At 37.3% G+C, this 25,470-nt stretch overlaps 1 protein-coding gene across 5 annotated transcripts in view; it reads left to right on the top strand.

Moving 5' to 3' along the window:
* RASSF8 (Ras association domain family member 8) overlaps positions 1-25,470 on the top strand; it is a 129,794-nt gene that overhangs the window by 40,220 nt on the left and 64,104 nt on the right. The window contains exon 1 of one of the 5 annotated variants that reach the window (XM_079936814.1): positions 1,320-2,304. The exons of 3 other annotated variants lie outside the window; for them this stretch is intronic. The gene's annotated coding sequence lies outside the window, so the exon portion shown is untranslated. Of the gene's footprint in view, positions 1-1,319; positions 2,305-12,899; positions 12,985-25,470 lie in introns of those variants that run through there. One more of the 5 variants, XM_079936815.1, reaches the window with a different exon arrangement.

Raw genomic sequence — 25,470 nt, 5'->3', positions numbered from 1 at the left:
TGATCCTAAAATTACCAGCGTGAAAAAATAGTACAAGAATAAGGTTTATGGCTCCTTCAACTCTGTGTCTGTCATAATAATTACTGTAATACTTATTGTTGTAATAATTCTCATAATTATCCTCAGAGGGCTTCCCTGGTGGCACAGTGGTTAAGAACCCGCCTGCCAATGCAGGGGACACGGGTTCGAGCCCTGGTCCGGGAAGATCCCACATGCCACGGAGCAGCTAAGCCCGTGTGCCACAACTACTGAGCTTGGGCTCTAAAGCCCACAAGACACAACTACTGAGCTCGCGTGCCACAACTACTGAAGCCTGCGTGCCTAGAGCCCGTGCTCCGCAACAAGAGAAGCCACCTCAATGAGAAGCCCGCGCACCGCAACGAAGAGTAGCCCCCGCTTGCCACAACTAGAGCAAGCCCACTCACATCAACAAAGAGCCAATGCAGCCAAAAATAAATAAATAATTAACTAATTAATTAATTTAAAAAAATTATCCTCAGAAGGATCTCTACGAAACCGGCAAAAACGACAGCTACATCTAAATCTTTGCTCTCTTGATCGAGTCTCAGTGTCATTCTGCTGTGGTTCTCTTTGAGAGTCAGACCAAGGAACTCCTTTGCCATAGCGTTTTTTTATTAGATTGGATCAGCCCCTCCATCTTATCTCTCTGATCAGTTAACACAGTCCTCACCCCTCTCCTATAGGGTATGTTTTCACCAAGTAACCACCCAGTTGGTTGAGGTGGACATTCTGGTAGAATGAATGACAATTTGATACTAGGGTTGAGCGTCAAGTTACAGAGGTTCTTTATTAACACTTCAGGCATAGGTTGAGCGGCAACTGGAATTGCCTGGGAATTTTCATCAATGGACATTTGAGGAGGCTCCAGGGTCCAGGTTGGGTTAACCTCAGATGAATCCATTGGGAGTCTTGTCACAGCTTGAAGCTCCTCCTAGACCTTTGGGTTCCAGTGGAAGGTGATGCTTTAGACTCAGATTGCTACAAAGTAGCCTGGAAGAACTATAGAGTTAAGAAAGAGGGAGAAAAATCCAAGCTGACACACCATGGTGAGAGAAGAATCCAACCAATGTATATATTTTCTGATAGCTTGCATCACACTTGGGGTCCACCAGTTCTTTCTCCTTACACTATTTTTGTTTTTAATATTTATTTATTTGGTTGTGCCGGGTCTTAGTTGTGGCTCGCGGGCTCCTTAGTTGTGGCATGCATGTGGGATCTAGTTCCCTGACCGGGAATCAAACCCAGGCCCCCTGCATTGGGAGCATGGAGTCTTAACCACTGCACCACCAGGGAAATCCCCTTACACTATTTCTAATTTGATATTTCATATTATTTCATAGCTAAGAACTTAAGGATTGTTCACTTTTGGGTGTGGTGTTTCCTATTCATAATAAAAGTAGTTCAGTGTCTTGGTATATTAAAAAAATATGGTTAATGGAGGATGGTCTTGTTACTAAAGTAAACCTTTCTATAAATAAATGCAGAAACATCTGCATTAAGGGCATAGTCTGAATGTGGCAGACATAAGAATTGCGTCAATTCCTGTCTTGTGGCCAAGACTTCTTTCTTTGGCTTTCTTTATAACTAATGTCATGGCAGAGTTTCACATTCTCACAGTATCATGCAATAGAATGGTCAAAAGAACTGGTGCCAAGTTACCCTCTTTCTTAGGTTAGCCAATGGTTGTCAGTTGTACTCACCAAGGAAGAATGCGGCATGTTTTTGTTTTTATTTTTTAAGACTGAAAACCTGAGTTCTCTTCAACTTCAACTTCATTTTTAGGCCCTGGCTTTAGGCAATTTTCCAAACGTCTGACTGCTAAACTGCTTTCAAGAAATTATTGTGGTATTGCAGGGAACTTTGGTCAGGAGAAAAAGAAGGCACAAAGTCTTTCCTAGAACACCATGGGCCCATCAAACAACCTTTTAAAGAAACAACTAAAATTCCTTTTTCAAAGGCACAAAAATACTAATTCAAACCAAACCAAACAAATCTACCCCACAAGTACTGCAATTCAAATGACTAGCGGAGAGGGCCCAAGAGGGGAGAAAAAATTGTTTTGGAAAAACCATTTGAAGCTAAAAGCTTGTGTATTTTGCTCTTTGATTAGAAGTTAAAATGGGGTGATGTAGCATTTCTAAGATAAAAATTAGCCAGGACTGTAAGGACACTGTGTACCTTTTCAGGTGCCTGTGTAGCTCCTCCTGGAATACCTGTCTGGTGCTCTACCCTTCCTCAAGACTACCTCACACTGCTCCCACTTGGGGACTCCAGCACGGCAAGGTGAGTCTGGAAATCTGTACTCCTTGCATACATCCTAGAAGTGTATCACTTACAGTGACTTTTTTAAGAAAACTTTTCAAAGTCTTGGGAGACTTTCAGAGATTGTGTTCACTGGTGAATCATCATTTATAAACCCTTTATTTAAATAAGTACAAAGTGTAGTTAGCAGTAGTTGCCACTATGTTACAAATTCGAGATTCAAATTTGGCGTCTGAGGCAAAATTTTGCAAACTGGTGTATCACCAGTCTTGGGCTCCCTGAGCACTGTTCTACGAACGCTTTAAATCGGCAGCCTCTTTTAAAACAGTGGAGTATGTCTAACAGTGAAAGGTTAGAAGGTCTTGGTCAGTCTGAAATATATCCTGTAGTTTGAACTTCCATCTCTAACAGTGTCAGTAATAGGCTTCATTAAATAAAGGGGGCACAAAATCCCTTGAGGAGGGAATATACAACTAACTTATTCTCCACTTGCTTTTTGTATGCTTGATGTGTATAGTCTCTTGTCTCTTGAACATTAAAGTGACTTACTGGTCTCAGGAGGGGAAATAATTTGACCTTGTTTGTAGTAAGTGAATGACTTATGAATAAACTGTTCACATTTTACAGGTGAATAAACTCTTTAAGGGCACCAACTAGTGTGCTGTCACATAAATTCCTTAGTCCCTCACTGGCAAAAGTTATGTGCTTGCATTTTTGCCCAGATGATGAATTTTGAAGGTCTCACATAAATTAATTTCCCCTTAGAGCCTTCTAGTAATTGCTAGACTCTGTGGAAGGAGCGGATTCCTAAAAACACAAGTTCATATCCTCACTGGTTCAGTTCTCCTGTGGACTCTGCTACGTTGCTCGGGCATTAGGGAAAACCATGACTAAAAGTCTCCAAGTGTTGAGCATAAAAGATAGTCTGATTCTAATAAGGTGATTTCATTACATCCATGTGAGAGCTGAAAAATCCTAGTTGAGCCCTGCTATTTGTAATACAGTCAAAAGAAGAAAAGCATAAGGAAAAAATGTATTCTGTAGCTCCATTGACCAAAGTTCTCCTCCGTGATTGGATAGTCACTGAAATTTTAGTTTTAGCTTTGAACACTTCAGTTATTTTGTTTCTCTTGGAACACTAGTACTTATTTACTAATACAGGTAGGAGAGAGGTATATGAGTTGCTTGGAGTTTACTGCTGAGGAGTTTTCATTTTTTGCTATTCTCAAATGCTCGGTAACAGTCTGATTCTTGACTTCAACAGCAAAGAGACTCCTTTAGCATTTAGCATACTGCTCTGTTTTTCTTTTTTAAATAAAGCTTTGTTTGAACTTACAAAACTTTTTTGCCTATTCTGGATACTGAGCCAGTTTACTCATACCAACAGGGTCTATGAGTTCCCTAAGCCTTTCAAAAGGAAGCATTTAATTTTTAGTTATGTTAACTTTGATGAGCAGCAAAACCAGCATTGAAAATTCTTAGTATTGCTACATTGTAAAACTACCTTTTTTTTTTTTAAGGAGCTACTTTAAATTTTTACTGTCTTAAAATCAGAATATCTATACTAAATCACATTTCTCCATAGTGATGCAATTATTCCCAAGCCATTCTTCTCTTAGAGAATGAGGATAGAGAATAATTCACACTGTTAGCACAAGGCATTTTTGTTAGGTTTATAAAATTGAAGCTGTGTGAGAGCAAACCATAAAGCCCATGTTTTGTGTAAAAGACAGATTAGGTAAAACAAGTTTAGATTTTACAGATTGCTTATTTGTTTCTCTTTCTGTTCTAAATAGGACTGCAATATTCTCCCACCCTCCTTTTCTGGTACTTTCCTGGAAAAAGCATTAGTGAGGGGAAAATAATGGTAAACAAGGCTTAGTTCTATAATCTTCTTTAACAACTGCCTTGCAAGTGATTTCCCATAGTTTCTGTAATGAAGCATATGGTGGTAATACACCCTGTGCTTCTGATAATGGGGAGTAGTTTCAGAGTACTCTCAACATTTTATATTTTAAGCTTTGTACGTGTATTTTCAGGTTAGGTTTTCTGTCCCGTGTAGATTTAATGGAATTTATTTTTATACGCTTGTTCTTGGTTTTAAGGGTTTAGATGGGGGCATTTCTGAATAAAACTTGTGAAGAGATGTTTTTTGTTGTTATAAGTAATCCATGCATACAGATTTTAGGAGGCTTGAAATGGCCTTGTGGAGAAAACAACTTGATAGAAGGGGGGATATTTTCTGTAATTTAAGTTGTCATAGTAACCTGCATCAAGACATGTACTTGGAATCCAGGCCTGAAGAATTTCAGTGACAATAAACATTCCAGTTGCATTCATCATCATCTTTTTTTTTTCTCTCTAAGAAAGAAGCCATCTATTGTGACCTAATTATTTCATTTCTGTTTTTAGAAAATGGGTAGCAGTTTGCATTTTTTAGCGCTATGAAACTTCCCTGGTAGAGTAAAAATGAAAAATTTAGCTGCTTATATTGGAAGTTGATATATTTTTCTGATAATGTATCTCAAACTATTTCAGATGGTAACACAGGTTCAGTATAGTGGTTACTTAACGAAATATGAAAGAAACAGGATTTGATGAAGACTTGAAGAGATTGCCACAAACATTTATTAACATGCCAGTCTTAATATTAACAGTATTAGAATCTGGTTTTCATGGAACTCTGATCTGGGAATGTTATGAATTTCCTAATATCAAATTGTTAATATTTTATTTTATGGCATCTCGTACTATAGTCTTAATAAGCATGAACGTATTTTAATAAAAAGGATGAAGTATCTTTTTTGTTAGCAGAATATACTTTGAGAAATTTGTATCCAGACATTATCTTTAGATTTGCTGTCTTTTACAAGGAACAGTACAATGTTATTTCTAAAGAGAAAACTTTTTAGGGTTTGCTTCTCTCTTGCCTTCTGCAAGATACTGATTGCTAACCAAGATTATTTGGAGTTAAAAATGTTCTCCTGAAGCAAGGAACATTAAGAGAAATAGTGAGTTAAGGATGTGTCTGTCCATTCATTTTAGGAAACTTGGAAAATAAATTGGAAGTGTTTGTGGCTAGTCTGATTTTACAAATATATACAAAATTAGCAGTTATGGGATCTAACTATAGTTATCTGTAATTGAAAACTAATAATACTTTTGTAGATCTTTTCCACATATGTTTGAGAAACTTAATCAAATGGATGATGTTTTTAAAAGCATAAATGAATAAAATTTGAATTCTAAAATATAGAAAGGTAGATTTAGAAATCCTAGATAACTGTGAAAATGTGAAGGAAAATAAAATCACCCATTATCTCACAGTTTCGAGATATTTACTCTTTCTATTTTGTAGGAAGTATCTATAATTTTATAAACAAAATCGGGATCCAGCTATTAATAGCCTAAATACTAATAATGGTGAAACACAAAAATTTTATCTCCTGTTAGAGTTAGCAACATACCAGCTGTCATCATTACAATCTAACGTAGCTTTGAAATATCTAGTTAGTGTATTAAGAAAAGAAAAAGGAGTAAGAGAAAGAACTATTGGAAAGGAGGATAAAATTCTTTGTAGATAATGAAAAAAATCACAAAGACACTGAACTAAAAATAATAGAATGTAGTAAAGTTCCATTGTAAATAATGGAACTATCATGATGTATATAGTAATAATAACTAGTTCCAAAATGTGAGAAAAAAGGAGCCCATTCATAGTAGCAACAAAAAGTATGCTGAGGATTAAACTTCGTGAGAAATGCGAATGGTATTTAGGAAGAAAACCATTAAACTTTTCTCTCAGGGTGCAGAGACTCAGTATGGAAGACAATTCATTAATTATTTTTGATCTCTTTATATTGATTTGTAAGTTTAATATAATCAAAATTTCTCAGCAGGAAATTTTCACAGGTCAGTGATTCTGAATTTCGTATTTATAAGATAAGAGCCAAAACATATTTATATAAAGATAGTAATTAAAATGGGAGATTGGGATTGACACATATACACTAATGTATAAAATGGATAACTAATAAGAACCTGCTGTATAAAAAAATAAATAAAATTCAAAAATTCACACAGAAAAAGGATCCCAAATAAAATAATCCCAAAGAAATCCACAGAAAGATGCATTATAGTCAAGTTATCAGAAGTCAAAGACAGAATTTTTTTATTGAAGTATAGTTGATTTAGAATATTATGTTAGTTTCAGATGTGCAGTATAGTGATTCATTTTTTTTTATAGATTATACTCCATTTAAAGCTATTATAAAATATTGGCTATATTCTCCAACTGTAAAAAATAATAATAATATGATGTTGATAAAGTAGACAAATACTTGAAACAGAATAGAAAGCCGAGAAGAATGTTTTATTGATTAAAAATTATAAATATAAAAATGTAATAAATATACTAGAAGAGAATGTTCATAAATATCTGATTTTGGGTTTAGGGAAAGTTAAACTAAAATACAGATGCAAAGATTTAAAAAGGAATGATTCATATATGTAATTACATTAAAAATAAAATAATTGAAATTTGCATATGTCAAATCACAAAAAGTATTCTATATAATGTATATATATATTATCATATATATAACTAAAGTTAATACCCATATGTAAAGAACTACTTAAGATCAGTAAGAAAATAATCAACACCCAATTTAAAAAATTAGTTTGTAGCTCTGTTTTTAGTTTTTTAAGGAACCTCCATACAGTTCTCCATAGTGGTTGTACAAATTTACATTCCCACCAACAGTGTAGGAGGGTTCCCTTTTCTCCACACCCTCTCCAGCATTTACTGTTTGTAGACTTTTTGATGATGGCCATTCTGACTCGTGTGAAGTGATATCTCACTGTAGTTTTGATTTGCATTTCCCTAATAATTCGCGTTGTTGAGCATCTTTTCTTGCGCCTCTTGGCCATCTGTATGTCTTCTTTGGAGTCTGGGATTGACATGTATACACTGCTACATTTAAAATAGGTAACCAACAAGGACCTGCTGTATAGTACAGGGACCTCTGCTCAATATTCTGTAATAACCTAAATGGGAAAAGAATTTGAAAAAGAACAGATACATGTATATGTATAACTGAATCACTTCACTGTACACCTGCTACTAACACAACATTGCTAATCAACTATACTGCAGTATAAAATAAAAATAAAAATTAGTTAGTAGTTCCTACTAGTTTAAGAAAGAATACAAACATGGGGCTTCCCTGGTGGCGCAGTGGTTGAGAGTCCGCCTGCCGATGCAGGGGACACGGTTTCGTGCCCCGGTCCAGGAAGATCCCACATGCCGCGGAGCGGCTGGGCCCGTGAGCCATGGCTGCTGAGCCTGCGCGTCCGGAGCCTGTGCTCCGCAACGGGGGAGGCCACAACAGTGAGAGGCCAGCGTACTGCAGGAAAAAAAAAAAAAAAAAAAGAATACAAACAGATGTAGATCTAAAGATTTGTTTAATTTTAATATATTTAGTATATCACATTATTAAAGATTAAAAAAACATGACATATATATGAGTGACCTGTAAACAGTAACATAATAAAATGTAATTTTTAATTTTACAATAAAATGTAACAGACACATGTAATTCGTAATGTTGGCAGTGGGAGAAGTAAGAAAGATCAAAATGCTCATATAATGCACCTACAAGGTAGACTAGTACTCTGTAGCCAATAATGGAATCTGTCTGTCTACCTACTTCTTTATCTGTAGATAGTTTTATTTTTTACTATTTAATGAATGGAAAAATGATAGTAATCTAAAAAGTGACAGCATAAGGACGTAATATAAATTATAATCTTGTATTTTTTAACTGTATTTATGCAGAAAATAAACAAGGAGGTAATATACAAAAGTGTTGATGATTATCTCCAAGTGGTAGAATTATAGGAAAATAATAATTATTATTAATATTACATTATTATTACAGATTCTCTAAAACAAATGTGTTTGTATTCAGAAATTTGAAAGATTTTTTTAATCTAAGATTGACCAAATGTCTAAGATTTCATCATATGCCTTATTGAAAAAAAATTACCATAAAGATATATTTATTGAGATGGACTATACACAGAGTCAAGTAATGAATCAAGATCATCAGTCTCTGGGCAGGGTTGAACAGACTGCATTTCCAGGCTACCATTCATATTAGACTGTGGTATATACCTGTGTATCTGGGATCGTGTTCCCTGGAAGAGTGGGGTCCAGCATCCCTGGGAATGATAAAGAGCAGTGTGTCCCTACGTTTAAATCTTAGCCCTTTCCCTGTGCCTATTATATCAAGTGTCACAGCAGCTTAAATGTTCAAATATTGATTGCCAATGACATTGAATCAAAGTTAAAGTCTTTATAGATTAAATGAGAGAACTAGGACATTTATTTTAATTCCAGATATTTTGATTTATTATTTATCTCTGCTCCACTTCCCCATTGACTCCACTGTTTTGTTTACAATGATTATATCTGAGCAGGAAATTTAAGGAATTTTTAGGAAATAACCAGTCTCCCTTCTATCCCGTCTCCTCTTTCACAGAGATACTGTGCCTCTCAAGTCTTAAGTATTATTTTGTTTAATTTACTTGTGCTGTTTTTCCTGAATATGGCTCTTAATGGTGACCTTGTTTTTTTCAGTAATGCTAATGGATTTGTTTACCTTTCATTAATCAAAGGTAACCATTGTTAACAGTTTCTTGGGTATCTTCGTGTACAAAGAACATGTATTTATGTTTTTTTTAAATTTGTAGCCGTGTGTGTGTGTGTGTGTGTGTGTGTGTGTGTGTGTGTGTTACACAGGATTCTTTGCAGGTTGACTCCTTTAATTGTCAGAATAATCTTAAAGGCAGATATGATTATCAGATTACACGTTGAATTAGTCAGAGTTCAGTGAATATTTATTGCTGGTTTGCATTCTTCCATGTGTCTGAGTTTGTAAAAATGAGTTTAGTATGTAATTACGTGAGACTGTGATCACATCTCCTCCTGATTGCACCGGTGACTATCGTTTTAGTAGAGTCATTCTCTATGACCTGGTTTCTATCCCAGTAAATTGAGGCAGTGCCTACACCTACCTGAATGCAACAGGGAGAATATACAAAATCATTTTTTGTTTTTAAGATCTACTAAGTTAGTAATAATGTTATAACCCTCTTTCTAATTTTGCAAAGGCAGTTATCTAAAGTGGATTTTGTGAAAGTTACAGAAGAGGATGGAGTTCATGGTTTCTGCTTTTAAGGAACATATAGTCTCACCAAGTAAAAAAGGTTCACATCAGATGGGAAAAACAAAGTTTTTACTGCCAAGTAATACCATGTTATATCAACAGCTGAACTTATACACTCCGTCTCTTTCACTCTTCTTCTCTTTTACATTTCAGCTGGGGTGTACTTGCTTCTTAGAAATTTAGGGAAACTTATCCTGAACCTCCAGTTTCAAAACTTATGAAAATCTCCCCGTGATCTTGCTCAGTCTAGAGTCCTGTGTCAAGTGAGCATCCCTTCATCTGTCTGACTTGCCTCTGTGTATGGTCTTCACTTTTGCCCAGTGTTAAACCTGCTTCGTTTAAAAGTGATTTCTATTTCAAACACGCGCACACAACCCCACTTAGTGGTTCCACTAAAGACCAAGGAGTTAGAGGAAAGAGACTCACTTTGCAAGAAAGACACCCTTGGTAGCCTTCCTGGCCCCTCACTTCATCCTTATCCCTTCCTTCCAGGATGTCCCAAAGAGCTGTGTGTGTCTGTAGTTTCAGAAATTGCCACATATCATGAGTATTCATCAATCTGGGTACCAATCAGCTTAACCCATTGTTAACTGTGTGGCCTTGAATTCTCTAAAATGCAGTTTTCTCACTTGAATGTTGGGTAAGAATAAATTATATGTGTAAAGGATTTTGTATATAAAAAATTCAATGAATGATAGCTGTCATCATTTTTATTAAAATAGTGTCATTTTCCCCAAATGCTTCAGTCTTGTTTCAGACACAGGCTAGATATATTTTTATGTAAGTAGACTTTCACTCTTTTATACTTAAGGAGACTATATAATTGTTCAAACCAGACACTTTGGAGAGTGAAACATGGTACTGTTGGTAATTATGCTGTGATAACAATGTAAACCATTGCTGTTCCAGGCAGACCCGGATGAGTGGTCGCCCTGGGTATACTTGTATCCCTAGTGCCTGATTTGTGGTGCAGGCTCAGAGGACTCAGGCCATTGTCCATTGAGTGAGACGGGGGACATGGGACAAGTGAGGTCACATTTTTCTTTCTGAGCTTATCAGAAATCATTAAATCATTAAATTGAGGTTAACAATAGCTATCTCACAGGGTGGCTATAAAGATGAAATGAAATTGTGATCTCATAAAGCATGGAGTATACGTCTGGAAATTGGATACCTGTTAAATCCCCTCGCCATCTGTGCAAATTACCTTAGTGGCACTGATGGATAAGTTTTGTGTATAGATGTTTCTGCTGCGTATGCACTTACCTCTCATACTTCCTTTCTGTTTCTTTTGACCGGACATTGTAGGTGGCAATCATAACTAACTGCACACATGGTTCCACAGTTTACAGTGGAGGTTTAGTCTATATTGTTCAATTAAGCACTTTTTGACATTGAAAGGCATGAATTGCGTTCAGTAACCACACCTACTTTCCCTATAAGCTCTCTGTGGTATGCTTTTTTTTTCTTTTGTGCTTCCTATTTTTTGGATGAATCATAATCTAAATAGGGGAATTTTTTTTTTGGTAAATATCTGTTAAGTATGAATGTTCATATTCATTTAATAGACGTTGTGTGAATCAAAAGCACTTGTTTTGGACATCAATTGTAGAGATGTATTTCTTCCCTTGGGAAAAAATCTGTTAGCTCAACCTTGAAAATTGATAATATACATAATATACATACCAAATTTGATTTTCTTATACTAATTTATAAATAACACAAATCTGGGGACTTTCCTGGTGGTCAGTGGTTAAGAATCCGCCTTCCAATGCAGGGGACTAGGGTTCGATCCCTCATTGGGGAGCTAAGATCCCACATGCCATGGGGCAACTAAGCCCTCATGCCGCAACTACTGAGCCGGAGCGCACTGGAGCCCGCCCACCACAACTAGAGAGAAGCCCAGGAGCTGCAGCAAAAGATCCCGTGTGCCACAACTAAGACCAACGCAGCCAAATAAATAAATAATCAATATGCAAAATAAATAAATAACACAAATCTGGAGGAAGTAGTAGACCTTAAGGTTTGGATCTTTTGCAGAAGGATAAGAGCCTTTCACCATAATTTTCCATAGCTGTTCATTTCATTAGCAATTCTTTTAGACATGGTACTGCCCAGTCTTTTGGCTTACAGTCTACTGGGGGATAGACAGACAGGTGGTGAATGGTTATGGTCATGTTATAAATTACACACCAGTGGAATGAAGGAGGTGCTATGGGAGCACATGGGGAAGTAATGTAACTGCAGAGGTTAAGGAGAGATGCTTGTGGAGATCATTTGAGCTGAGTATTTAAAAGTGAGTAGGTCTTTAGGGAGGCAGCAGAAGGCCTTCTAAAATAGCCTGGGAAATAGCATATGCAAAATCTAGAAAGGCACATAAGGAGCATGATGTGTTTGGAGATAAACAAGTACATCTTGGTGTGAATATGAATATAGATGGGAAGGAGATGGCTAATTTTAAAAAACAGGATTCTTAACTGATTCACTTTGTTATAAAGCAGAAACTAACACACCATTGTAAAGCAATTATACCCCAATAAAGATGTTAAAAAAAAAAACAGGATTCTTATTCTAGTTTGATAGAAACAAGCTTTTCTTTTAGGGGCTCTGGGCTTTATGGTAATTGAAAGGATCAAAATTATTTATAAGTAAACAAAGTTCTAGTTGAAAGATAAGTAGAAATATTGATGGTTTGGAGTAACCTAAACTTCAGATATTTCTGTAAGGAGAAAATTTATTCACACTTTTTATTCTTGATAATTTCTTTATAGTCTCAAGAAATCAAATATTTAACATATCTTTATTCTTCAAAAGGATATTGCTACTTTAAAATATTCTCACTTTAAAAAATAGGTATGAATAGATAACATTCAAAGCTATACTGTTTCCAGGCCATTGATTTAATATTCCTTTCACTTTAACATTTTCTCCTGTTAGCTGCTCCAGCCACTGGACAATTTTACTGTGCAGATTCTTTGCAAATTTTGCCTTGTCAGAATGGGAATTGTGTGACGGATGAAATGATTAAAGATTGTACTTTTTTGATACAACAAATAATAATGCTTTCAGGAAAACAGGCTGGTATTAACTGCTGTTTCTATTCCATTTTGCTTTCAAGGATCATTTGAATGTATACTCTCTATCTTTTCACTATATCAATCAAAAAGCAGAAATATAAATAGTGGTTTTTACTATTAACCAAGTAGTAATTTCATATAGTAATGTTATATTTATATCCTCATGTGAAAAGCAAAATAATGTCACATGGGTGACTTTACCTTAGTTCTGGCACCATCATGCCAGCGTCATTTCGTATTTTCCCTGTGAAGCACCATGGCATCTTGCAAGCATATACATAAAATCTTAATTTTATTTTTTACTGGGAAGGTACTTTGAAGATTCACATTTGAAGCTGAAGAAAGGAAGACGCATTTGGGGACTGATCTGCTCCCTCTAGACTTCTTTCTCTAGGGTAAAAATTCTCTGTTCTTCTCTGTGGTCCCAGTGCTGCCTAGCCCGTAGGTAAAGATCGGTCAAATAGGTAAATACATCTCTTTGTTTGCGGAGCCTGAATTACAACCCAGATCATTTGATTCCCAATCAGCCCAGTGTTCTTCGCTGCACACTGGTACTTCCCCATACTGCAAAATGGATTTACATAGTAGCAAATTCCCAAGGTTTCAAGTTATGTGTCATGTGTAGTTGCCAGCCATTATAATCCCACCGCCACCTCACAAGAAAGCCAAGCTCACCAGCGTGTTAGGACAAGGGGACTATCTGGGCTGAGAACCGATGGATATATTAGGATATTCTTGAATAAATTTTAATCCCTTCCTCGAGATGGATGGCACTTGGTGCTTTTCAGTATGTTGCTCACACTTCTTTTGATCAAACCATGAATCAGCAGATGCTATAGGATTGTAGACTTATTTCCAGAGTAGTGTTTCTAAGCAGGAGAGGTTCCTCTACCAAGAGTGTTTGGGGCATTTGCGATGCCATTTGTGAGGACATTCAATCACTGGTTGCTACAGTGATTGAAGAGGTACTACCAGCAGTTAGTGAATGGGTGACAGACAGGCCAGGCATCCTATCATGCACAGATCAGTCCCACACAAAAAACTTAAGAATGGCCCACTGTGCTTTACCAGTGAAAGTCCACAACTGGACTTAACTTTTTACACACATACACAAAGCACTTTTGCATTGTCTTAAAATACAATTAGTTTCCCAGGAATGAAACTATTATGTAAATTAAGGGAAAGCGTACTTAATGCAGAACTTGAAAAAGAGTTGTCCCCTGACTTAAAAAACTGTGTCCTAGACAGCAGTGCCCCTTGTAGTATTCGAGTTTCCTATCAACGTACATGTTAGCAACCTGCACTTACAACTGTTGGAGTCAGGATATAGGTGTGAGTATCATCCCTCAGTACCCGTGGGGGGTTGGTTCCAAGGCACGCCTCAGATACCAAAATTTGAGGATGTTGAAGTCCCATAGTTGGCCCTCTGTATCCGTAGTTCTGCATCCACAGGTTCAACCAGCCGTGGATCGTGTAGTACTGTAGTACTTATTGAAAAAAATCTGCATATAAGTGGGCCCACACAGTCAAACTCATGCTGTTCAAGGGTCAACTGTACTTCATTATGTCTTGTCATTTACGTACTTAAGTTCCTGTCTCTGTTTGTTTTATTTCTCTTCTTTTCTGACTTCTGTGTTGGGAATGGGAGATTTGGAGGTGGAGGAAGCACGGGTGGAAGCAGTGAGACTCGTCAGGAGGCTATTGGAGTAACTCAGAGGAGAGTATGTATGGCAGGGTGGGTACAGGTGGAGCCAGCAGGATTTCCTGACAGACTGGATGCTGGGTAGTGAGAGAGGGGAGTCAAGATTAACTGGAGGCCTTTTGGCCTAAGCACCTAAAAGGCTGCATTCTGGGTGGTTTGAACTGAGATGAAAGAGTGTGGGTGCGACAGATTAGGGAGGTAAGATCAAGAGTTCCTTTTGAGGCGTGTTGAGTTCAAGTTGCCTACTGGATGTCCAAGTGCCAATGTTGAGTTGGCATCTGGATGTGAGGCTGAAGTGAGCTAAAAATGTGAATGTGGGAATTGTCAAGTGTATGGCATTTCAAGTTGTGGTAAGTTGAATGAGATCACCCAGGGTGTGAATATGGGTAGAAAGAGTAGAGGACCAAGGACAGATTTGGGACACTCAGACAGTAGGAAAGCATAGGGAAGAGGAGGTTGAGAAGGGACACCAGTGAAGACAGAGGAAAACCAGGAGAGCGCCGTGTCCTAGCAGCCAAAAGCAGAAAGTGTACTGGGAGGAGGGGGGGTAACTGACTCTAGATTTAGTGCCATGAAGGTGGTTGGTGACCTTGATGAAGGGGTTTGGTGGAGTATGGGGGTAAGAGCCTGACAGGAACGGGCTCAGTAGAGTGGGAGGTAAGAAAATGAAAAGGGACAAGAAATGAAGGATAGGTAGTGGGTAAAGTGGGAGCAGAAGAAAGCTGTTTTTGTTTTTTGTTGTTGCTGTTTTTCAGATGGTAAGGTAGCTACTGGTTTATTCTCTGATCCAGTATAAAAGTCAGTGGACAGAGTGGTGATGTTGGAGCAGATATGGGCAGGCCGGCACCCTGGTCCCCTACGGGGCTCTTGTGACTGTAGCACTCAGGCAGCTGATTGCCGTAACCCTGGAAGAGCTAACTGATACCTAATAGATTTTGAGGCCCTGGGGCCAGAGGCTTTCTCACTCACTAGTGTTTCTTTTTTGTTTAGGAAAGTTGGTCAGCCACCAAACAAGAGCTTAGATTTTAGCCAGAAACTAAATTAGAAATCATTGGAAAATTAGAAGGGAAGGTAGAACCAGTCGCTTCTCCTTAGGCAGTGACCAGAAAGCAGCTAAAGTTTTTCCTTCCCGTCCACTGGGACCATCTTAACCGTTTTGACTTGCAGGCAGAATGGTGCAAGGTCTTTAGAATAAGTAAAGTGAGGCACCTAGGAGGGCGCAACATGTAAGGATGCACTCACTCTCAGAGGCGTGCAGGTAGTATTGGCACTTGGCAATGATGCCTCCTTACATTGTGTGCCTTGCTTGCCACCCCTGAATTCCCCCAGCCCTGAGAATGGGCACTGTGATTTGTTCAAGGGACAGTAGGAAGGCTCTTTGCCCTAATTATCTCTTCTCATACTACCAGTTGGAGATGAATTTAATGTGCTTTAGTTAGTCAGTCTTCCTCTTCCCCCTTAACGTCTAGTCGACTTCATCCACTGGAACCGACATAAAGAGGACTTGATGAAGAAGAAAAGTGTTTCTGGGCTGCAAAATTCTGTTGTTGGTGATGGCAGAGCAGGAGATAGTTGATTGGAGCCTTTGGATAGACAAGGGGCAACATAAGGGACTGTTGGATCCCTACGAGGCCAGGGTACAGGGACTGGGAATACAAGGGAGACTGGTTAGGATCAATCCTGTTTATGAAGACTGGAATAGATTAGTTAGATATTTCCCAGATGAGCAATATTATTTTTGATAGTGGTAGTTACTCTCCTAGGCCCTTGCTTCCTTTTTACGTCCAATCCCACAAGCACCTGAGTCAAATAAATGTGATGACATGATTAATTAAGTAATAAATGGAGGTGACCCATGGACTTCTGTTTAAATCTAGTGTCTTTAAAGGTTTTGTTATCATACATGTAGCAATAGTAGGCCTTTAGGAGATGCTTTTTGAGACAAGTATATATTCTGCTTAATTGTTTATTTTATTAGATGGTAGAGTATATATTAATTCAAGGTTGCAGACTGCCTAGATTCAGGTCTTGGCTTTTCCCCTCATGAGGTGTGTGATCTTGGGCAAGTTTTATAACTTCTCTGTGGCATGGTTTCCTCTTCTAAAAAGTAGGGACAATAATAGTACCAGTCTCTAAAGATTATTATGAGAATTAAATAAATTGATACATTCAAAGCACTTAGCACTTGTTAATACTTTAAGAAAAACCGTCAGGCATTTCATATTTTAAAAGTGAGGAAACTCAATCTCCGCTTCTTCCCCAAATAGCATTATAACCGGCAATGAATGCTTGAGTGTTGGCTCTGTGAACTGTAGTTATTTAGCCTTTTTTCAATGGCTGTAAACAGCTTCTTGTATTTCTGAAGATGGAGGAATAGAAGACATCTTCCCATCTGGCCTCATGTCTATATATATCACTCTTGACACCTAAACATAACTGTGCTCATATATTATTTTGTTATTTATTTATATCTTTACTAATCATGTGAGTGAGTTGGATTTTTAAAAATGGGTGGGGCCTATGATTAGTATCCAGATTTGTTTCTTCTTGGGCGTTCTTTGTCCATGATATTTCATTTCATGTGTTTGTCCATCTTCATGCTCGGTCCCTCCACCCAGATTTATAGAACCAAATTAAAGGAAACTATCTCCAGAATTTAAAAACAAGGTGAGATTTCCGTGCACTCAGTAGCCTGTTATCCACAGGGCCTGTGTTGGCATGGTCTCGCCCTCAGGGAGCTTGGCAGTTGTGCCCTGTAATGAGAGCAGACTTATTCTTGTGTGGTGTGCCCACGGCACTGCCCTCCCAGCTTCTCTCCTGTTCCCAGTAATCCAAGTCTGTTTCATACACCCATGGTAAGGTGTGGCTTCGCTAGCAATAGTCACCTGGTGGGACAGCATTTTAGCGTTTGTATAACACTTTGAAGTAGAAGAGTCTAGTTTGATGCGCACAGCAAACTAAAGAGGGAAATAGTCTTATGAGTATTCTGCAGATGGAGAGATGAGCATCCAGGAGTTTAAGGAAGTTCAGGGTTAAAAGGTTAAAATAAGTAGTGAACCAAGGTCTGCTGACTCTTTAAATCCTATGTCCTTCCATTTTCATTGCTTTCCAATCAGATTCACTCAGGCTCAGTAAAATAATATACTGTAATAAGACCTGGAGTAGTAGCCAACCCTATTAATTAGAAATCATAATCATGGAGTCAGAATTTCAAGCAATATTGTAATATTTGACACTGTTTTTAGCTGTTGAAAACTACTTTTTATAATAAAAGGATCTAGTTTCCTTTTAGTGATACTGTTCATTCTCCTGGTTATATATCATAAGCATTTTCTATCTAGCTTTAAAATTTTAAAGGTCTTTTCTTCATTATATATATATATATATATATATATATATATATATATATACACTTTGTCATTAAAGTAGATTTCATGTTGGTTGAAGTCTGTTTTCTTTCACTGCAGCTGGTGTTGAGTAGGCCTAGATTAAGACTCTGAAATTCTTAGAAGAGTGTGATTACCAGTTCCTATCCCATACTTGGTAGGTAGGTGAGTGGTCCCAGGAAGAGTAAAAAGGTTCTATTTTTGTAACCATTATTTTCCTAAACCTCATTCTGAGTAAATGGCACATTTCTGTATTGCGTGGACAGACCTCAGACCTGTTGCGTTGGTTTGGGGAGTATGAGAGGATGGCCCTGGCCCTTGGTTGCTTCATGGAGTTGTGTCCGTGTGCCCTGCGTGAGCTGCCGGTGCCTCTGCTCAGCAGATGCAGCCACAGCTGGCTGGTGCCGTAAATCCAGTGACTTGCTGAGTGAGAGCTCACTCACCACAGCAGCAGATTTGGTCAGGGACCTGCCTTTCAAGATCACATTCAGTGATCGGTCACTAATGAGCCCTGAAAGACTCAAACTCCTATAACATGACTAATAGTAGCTATTTTAAAGTAATTACTGCATGCCAGGTTGTATTTAAGTCTTCATGTTCATTGTAACTTAGCTCTGACGAATTTAAGGATTATTATTCCCATTTTAGAGCCAGGGAAGCTAGTAATCTGTCTAAGGTCATACACCTAATATGTAGAGAGGTCAGGATTTGAACCCAGGGCTGTCTGACCACTAAAATGTGTTCTTAACCAACAGCTTCCGTAGGAGGGATGGTGAAATATGTCACGTGTGTATGCTGCCTGTGTTCATAGCAGACATAATTAATTGATTGTGGTATGTGTTTATGTTGAGCCCGATAATCCTTTTCAGCATTGCGTCCTTGGCATCTGTAGTCCAACAGCCTTAGAAGGCAAGATAAAACATATGTGCTGTCCTTAACTGCAAATGTGCCTGTGTTAACTTTCTCCTAAATTCCAGTGGTGTGTTGAGATTGGGCTGATTTTGCTTTTGGGAAATAATAAATAAGGTAGATAATTGCTGTATTTTATAGGAGGAACAAACATGCAGTATTTTTCTATAGAAGTCTTGATTGAAGTGGAAAATTGAATTTAATACAGGTTAAATTCCATTTTAAATAACATAAAATCATCTCCATGTCAAAAAATGTAAAACAAGTTGATTACTGATTTATGTTTATTTATTTGAAATTTTTCTCAAATGGATATTTGAAATAAAAGAACAAATTTTGACAGTGCTCATGGAGTTTGTTATCGTGAAATTAGATTTTTAAATTTTTTTTACAATCAGCAAAAACTGGCTGTGGAGTCTTCATTAAATTTTAATCATAGATCAAAGTACTAATCCTTCAAGAATTGAATTTAAAACTCTGTGTTTTGGTTAAAATTGTGGAAATTATTAGGATTACAGCTTTAGTTAGTCAGTCCTTTTTCCTTTCGACCTTACTACTACTTCAGCTGAAGATAGTGTTTTCTTTTTCAAATTCCACATATGGTCAGATAGACATTCCAGTGTCTCTTCTGACCCCTTGATATAAAGGGGCTCCACCCAACTACGGGATTATTGAAGAGCATCTTTTTTTTAAAAAATAAATTTATTTATTTTATTTATTTATTTTTGGCTGCGTTGGGTCTTTGTTGCTGCGCTTGTGCTTTCTCTGGTTGCGGCAAGCGAGAGCTACTCTTCATTGTGGTGCACAGGCTTCTCATTGCGGTGGCTTCTCTTGTTGCGGAGCACGGGCTCTAGGTGCGCAGGCTTCAGTAGTTGTGGCACGAGGGCTCAGTAGGTGTGGCTCGCGGGCTCTAGAGCGCAGGCTCAGTAGTTGTGGCTCATGGGCTTAGTTGCTCCGCAGCATGTGGGATCTTCCCGGACCAGGGCTTGAACCCATGTCCCCTGCATTGGCAGGCGGTTTCGTAACCACTGTGCCACCAGGGAAACCCCTGAAGAGCATCTTGACACAGGATTTTCAGGGTCAGTTTTTGAGCCAAAGACCAGTAATACCTACAATATTAAACTGTCATTCCTGTCTGCTGCTTAGTGTTCACACTTCTAGAAAATGCACTCTTCATTTTTCTCCTCTGAAATATGAGACACAAAACTGAGAAATAGAAAATAATTTATGTCAAAATATGTACTCATAGATAGGCCATTCTACCAGCAAAGAGATTACGGTGAGATTTTATCCAAATTCATGTGTAAGGTCATGGAAAATTGCTTATCTTTTGTGTGTATCTTTAAAGTTAAGTAACATTATACTTTGTTACCTATCTCAGTTTGCAGAGAAATGAAAATTTTCCATATTTATTTTCATAGTGATGTTGTTAGGAGAAGAGAATATATAATAGCTAAAGTTAGATGATCCATTATTGTGTTAATACGAAATGCTGATTTGAATGTGCTTTTTGGAAAAATGAATGAGATTAAGAGAAATAACTCATTAGTTGTGTTTCTTTAGTCACTCTGCTTTTTCTCAGTAGTACCATTTCTGTTTTTTCTTTTTTTTAAATTTTATTTATTTTTTTGGCGGTGTTGGGTCTTCGTTGCTGCGCGCAGGCTTTCTCTAGTTGCGGTGAGCAGGAGCTACTCTTTGTTGTGGTGCGTGGGCTTCTCATTGCAGTGGCTTCTCTTGTTGCAGAGCACGGGCTCTAGGCGCGTGGGCTTCAGTAGTTGTGGCACGTGGGCTCAGTAGTTGTGGCACACGGGCTCTAGAGTGCAGGCTCAGTATTTGTGGAGCACAGGCTTAGTTGCTCCATGGCATGTGGGATCTTCCCAGACCAGGGATCGAGCCTATGTCCCCTGAATTGGCAGGCAGATTGTTATCCACTGTGCCACCAGGGAAGTCCCTACCGTTTGTTTTTTCTGTATTGATAAGGTTCTAGCTACTCATACTTTAAAAACAGAAGATAGTACTTCTCTGTAACACTGTGACCACAGACCCCACTAACTCTAACTAATGTTTACTTTGAAGTGCTGGTGGCCAGTTGGAGTTTATAATTTGTTACCAAATTACTATTATCTTTGTTTTCATCCTGTATTTTGCCTGTCAGGCAGTCATACTTTCCAAAATTGTAGAGTCAGAACCTTCAACTGAAGAGTTTGTTTAAACTAGAGACAGGAAGAGCCTATTTATCCTTGAAACACATGAGAAATTCATTCATTTTCTTTTGTTTTTAAACTTTTAAAAACTTTTAAACTTTTAAAAGCTGGAAGTTATTAAGGGCTGTTTTGGGGTTTGTTTGATTGATTGGTATTTTTGTTTTGTTTCATTTTTGGATTTTATGACACTGCCTGGTCCTAATGTCTAACCAGTGCTTTTTCTTTGCTTCATGTATAGTGTTCCTTTAGATAAAGAAATAGTTTCTTGCTAAGTTTTACATATCTCAATAATCTTGGACCATGACTTGCATGTCCAGGATTTTTCATGCAGTGGTACCTTAATTAATCTGCATATTCTTGCTGTCTGTTCCAGAGAGTTGCAGTTTGGGATTTGAGGGGTGGTACAGGGTGGGTGGGTAGAAACGAAGGGGCTTTTTTAATGTGTTAATATTTTATGAGGTATAAGTGACACATAACATTATGTTAGTTTTGGGTGTACAACGTAATGATTTGATATTTGTATGTACTGTGAAATAGTCACTATGGTAAGTTAACACCGCCTCCTTAACAAAAATTTTTTTTTCTTGAAATGAGGACTTTTTTTTTTTTTTTGAGGTGAGGACTTTTAAGGTCTCTCTTAGCGACTTTCAAATATGCCATACAGTATTATTAACTACAGTCACCATACCATACATTATATCCCCATGCTTATTTATTTCATAGCTGGAAGTTTGTGCCTTTTGACCCCCTTCATCCATTTTGCCCACCCCTCCACCTCCTGCCTCTGGCAACCACCAGTCTGTTCTCTGTATCTATAAACTTGGAGTTTTGTTGTTATTCCACATAAAAGTGAGATCATATTATATGTCTTTTTCTCACTTATTTCACTTAGCATAATGCCATCAGGGTGCCTCTTGCAAGTGGCAAGATTTCCTTCCTTTTTATGGCTGAATAATATTCGTGTGTATGTATGGTGTGTGTACATACCACATTTTCTTTACCTGTTCATCCATCGGAGGACCTTTAGGTTGTTTCTATTTCTTGGCCATCATAAATACTGCTACAATGAACATAAGGGTGCATATATCTTTTTGAGTTTGTGTTTTTTCTTCTTCGGATGAATACCCAGAAGTGGAACTGCTGGATTGTATGTACTTCTATTTTTAATTTTTTAAGGAACCTCTGTTTTCCACCAAATTTACATTTCCGCCTACAGTGCATCACCTTTTTTTCCATATCCTCACCAACACTTGTTATTTGTTGTCGTTTTATAATAACCATTCTGACAAGTGTGAGGTGATATCGTGATTTCCATTTGCATTTCCCTGATGATTAGTGCTGTTGAACATTTTTTCATGTGCCTATTGGCAGTCTGCATATTTTCTTTGGAAAAGTGCCTACTCATGTCCACTGCACATTTTTTAATTGGGTTGCTTGGTTTTTTGTTTCTGAATTTTGATTTTGGTTTTGGGGGGTTTTTTTGTTTGTTTTTTGGATATTGAGTTGTATGAGTTCTTTATATATTTTGTATATTAAGCCCCTTATCAGAGGCATATCATTTGCAAATATTTTCTCACATTCAGTAGGTTGCCTTTTAATTTTGTTGAGTTTCCTTTGCTGTGCAGAAGCTTTTTAGTTTGATGTAGCCCTACTTGTTTATTTTTTGCTCTTGTTTCCTTTGCTTTTGGAGTCAGATTCAAAAAAATTATCATCAAAACCAATGTCAGGGAGCTTACTGCCTATGTTTTCTTCTAGGAATTTTATGGTTTTAGGTCTTTCATTCAAATCTCTAATCCACTTTTACTTAATTTTTGTGTATGGTGTAAAATAGTAGTCTGGTTTCATTCTTTTGTATGTGGCTGTCCAGTTTTCCCAAAACCATTTTTTGAACAAACTGTCCTACTTCCATCATATACTATTGGCTCCTTTGTCGTAAATAAATTGACCAATTATGCAAAGGTTTATTTCTGGGCTCTCCCTTCTGCTTCATTGACCTATGTATCTGTTTTTAGTTCAGTACCATACTGTTTCGATTACTATAGCTTTATAGTATAGTTTGAAATCAGGGAGTGTGATGTCTCCAGCTTTGTTCTTCTTTCTCAAGAATGCTTTGACTATGTGGGGTCTTTTGTGGTTCCATACAAATTTTAGGATTGTTTACTTCTATTTCTATGAAAAATACCATTGGGATTTTGATAAGGATTGCATTTACAGAAATCACTAGTAGTATGGAAATTTTAACAATCTTAATTCTTCCAATCCAGGAGCACAGAATATCTTTTCATTTATTGTGTCTTCTTCAATTTTTCATCAATGTCATATAGTTTTCAGTGTACAGTCTTTCACCTCCTTGGTTAAATTTATTCCTATTCTTTTTGATGTGGTTGTAAATGGGATTATTTTCTTAACTTCTCTTTCTGATAGTTCGTTAGGAGAGATCTTTTTTGTTGATATTATTATTATCTACATGTAAGGGTCTTTGAGAAAGACATTTATTAATTTGCTAGGTTCTGTGCATGTTTTATATTGAATGAGAAGATTGTTTTTAGATAATTAGATAAAGTATAAAAATGAGCAAACTTTTTCATAATTTAAGTTTCTTATAAAGTTGTTTGCTGGCAGTTGTTCACGTCAGCCCACTTAATAAGGTGTGAAAATATTTCCTTTTACCCTTTTTTCTTGCTCTATGCTGTTTGATTTGAATCTGTGCTATTATATAAATGTTTATTTATATTTTTTACTCATATTAACAAGACAGAATAAGTAATGAAAATATTATCTGAAGTTCATTCATTAGATGAGGCCATTTCTTTTTTATTCCATTTCTAGTGGTTTGTAAAATTGACTTGATTCTTTTATTTCTCTGCTATATACAAACTAGGCAAGTATTTTCTTCATGAAAGTTCTGGCTTCACATTTTTCATATCTTTAACTGGATTTCTTTTTCCTACAGATGAATAATATTAAATGAGAAAACATCCTTACTTGTTTTTCTTCGGTTTTTCATGTGGTTCTGAAAGCTATACAGGATTACATAAATAAAATATATATCTTTTAAAACAACTTTTTCTGATTTTTTAAAAAATTACATCAGTGTAGCTAATTGTTAGTAGGGATATTTATCCTAAGATACACAAAGAATTGGAAAACAGTGCTTTCTATTGCTGGATAAGCCTGGGTCCTGTCAGGAGAGAGGCACCACATGTTCATTTGAACAGGGGAAGTTTAAAAGAAAAGACTGTAAATATAACAGGGGTTTGGAACTGAGAGATTGATGAGGTAAAGAGAACTCTGTAGAATACAGAATAGCAGATATAATATGATCTTAATAACCACTTATTGAAGAGGCTGTCCTTTCTCCACTGTACATTCCTGCAACCTTTATCAAAGAAAAAGTGTCCATATGTGCGTGGGTTTATCTCTGGGCTTTCTATCCTGTTCCATTGATCTATCTTTCTGTTTTTGTGCCAGTACCATACTGTCTTGATTACTGTAGCTTTGTAGTATAGTCTGAAGTCAGGGAGCCTGTTTCCTCCAGCTCTGTTTTTCGTTTTCAAGATTGCTTTGGCTGCCAACAAACACATGAAAGAATGCTCAACATCATTAATCATTAGACAAATGCAAATCAAAACTACAATGAGATATCATCTCACACCAGTCAGAATGGCCATCATCAAAAAATCTAGAAACAATAAATGCTGGAGAGGGTGTGGAGAGAAGGGAACACTCTTGCACTGCTGGTGGGAATGTGAATTGGTTCAGCCACTATGGAGAACAGTATGGAGGTTCCTTAAAAAACTACAAATAGAATTACCGTATGACCCAGCAATCCCACTACTGGGCATATACCCTGAGAAAACCAAAATTCAAAAAGAGTCATGTACCAAAATGTTCATTGCAGCTCTATTTACAATAGCCCGGAGAGGGAAACAACCTAAGTGCCCATCATCGGATGAATGGATAAAGAAGATGTGGCACATATATACAATGGAATATTACTCAGCCATAAAAAGAAATGAAATTGAGCTATTTGTAATGAGGTGGATAGATAGGATAGACCTAGAGTCTGTCATACAGAGTGAAGTAAGTCAGAAAGAGAAAGACAAATACCGTATGCTAACACATATATATGGAATTTAAGAAAAAAAAATGTCATGAAGAACCTAGGGGTAAGACAGGAATAAAGACACAGACCTACTGGAGAACGGACTTGAGGATATGGGGAGGGGGAAGGGTGAGCTGTGACAGGGCGAGAGAGAGGCATGGACATATATACACTAACAAACGTAAGGTAGATAGCTAGTGGGAAGCAGCCGCATAGCACAGGGAGATCAGCTTGGTGCTTTGTGACCACCTGGAGGCGTGGGATAGGGAGGGTGGGAGGGAGGGAGATGCAAGAGGGAAGAGATATGGGAATATATGTATATGTATAACTGATTCACTTTGTCATAAAGCAGAAACTAACACACCATTGTAAAGCAATTATACCCCAATAAAGATGTTAAAAAACAAACAAACAAATATGGATCCCGGCATTAGTAGCCAAACAGAACATGATTTTAATTTCTCAGAGATGATAAAGATATATGGAAACGGAACACTTAAAATTATTTAAATTCAATGACCAGAAATTTCATAGGTAAGGGAGGACCAGCAGAAAGTATCTGTAGGTGAACCCTT

This window comes from Stenella coeruleoalba (assembly GCF_951394435.1).
Source record: "Stenella coeruleoalba genome assembly, chromosome: 11".
Classification (NCBI taxonomy): Eukaryota; Metazoa; Chordata; class Mammalia; order Artiodactyla; family Delphinidae; genus Stenella; species Stenella coeruleoalba.
The sequence above is the reverse complement of the archived record's forward strand: the minus strand, read 5'-3'. Positions and strand labels throughout refer to the sequence as shown.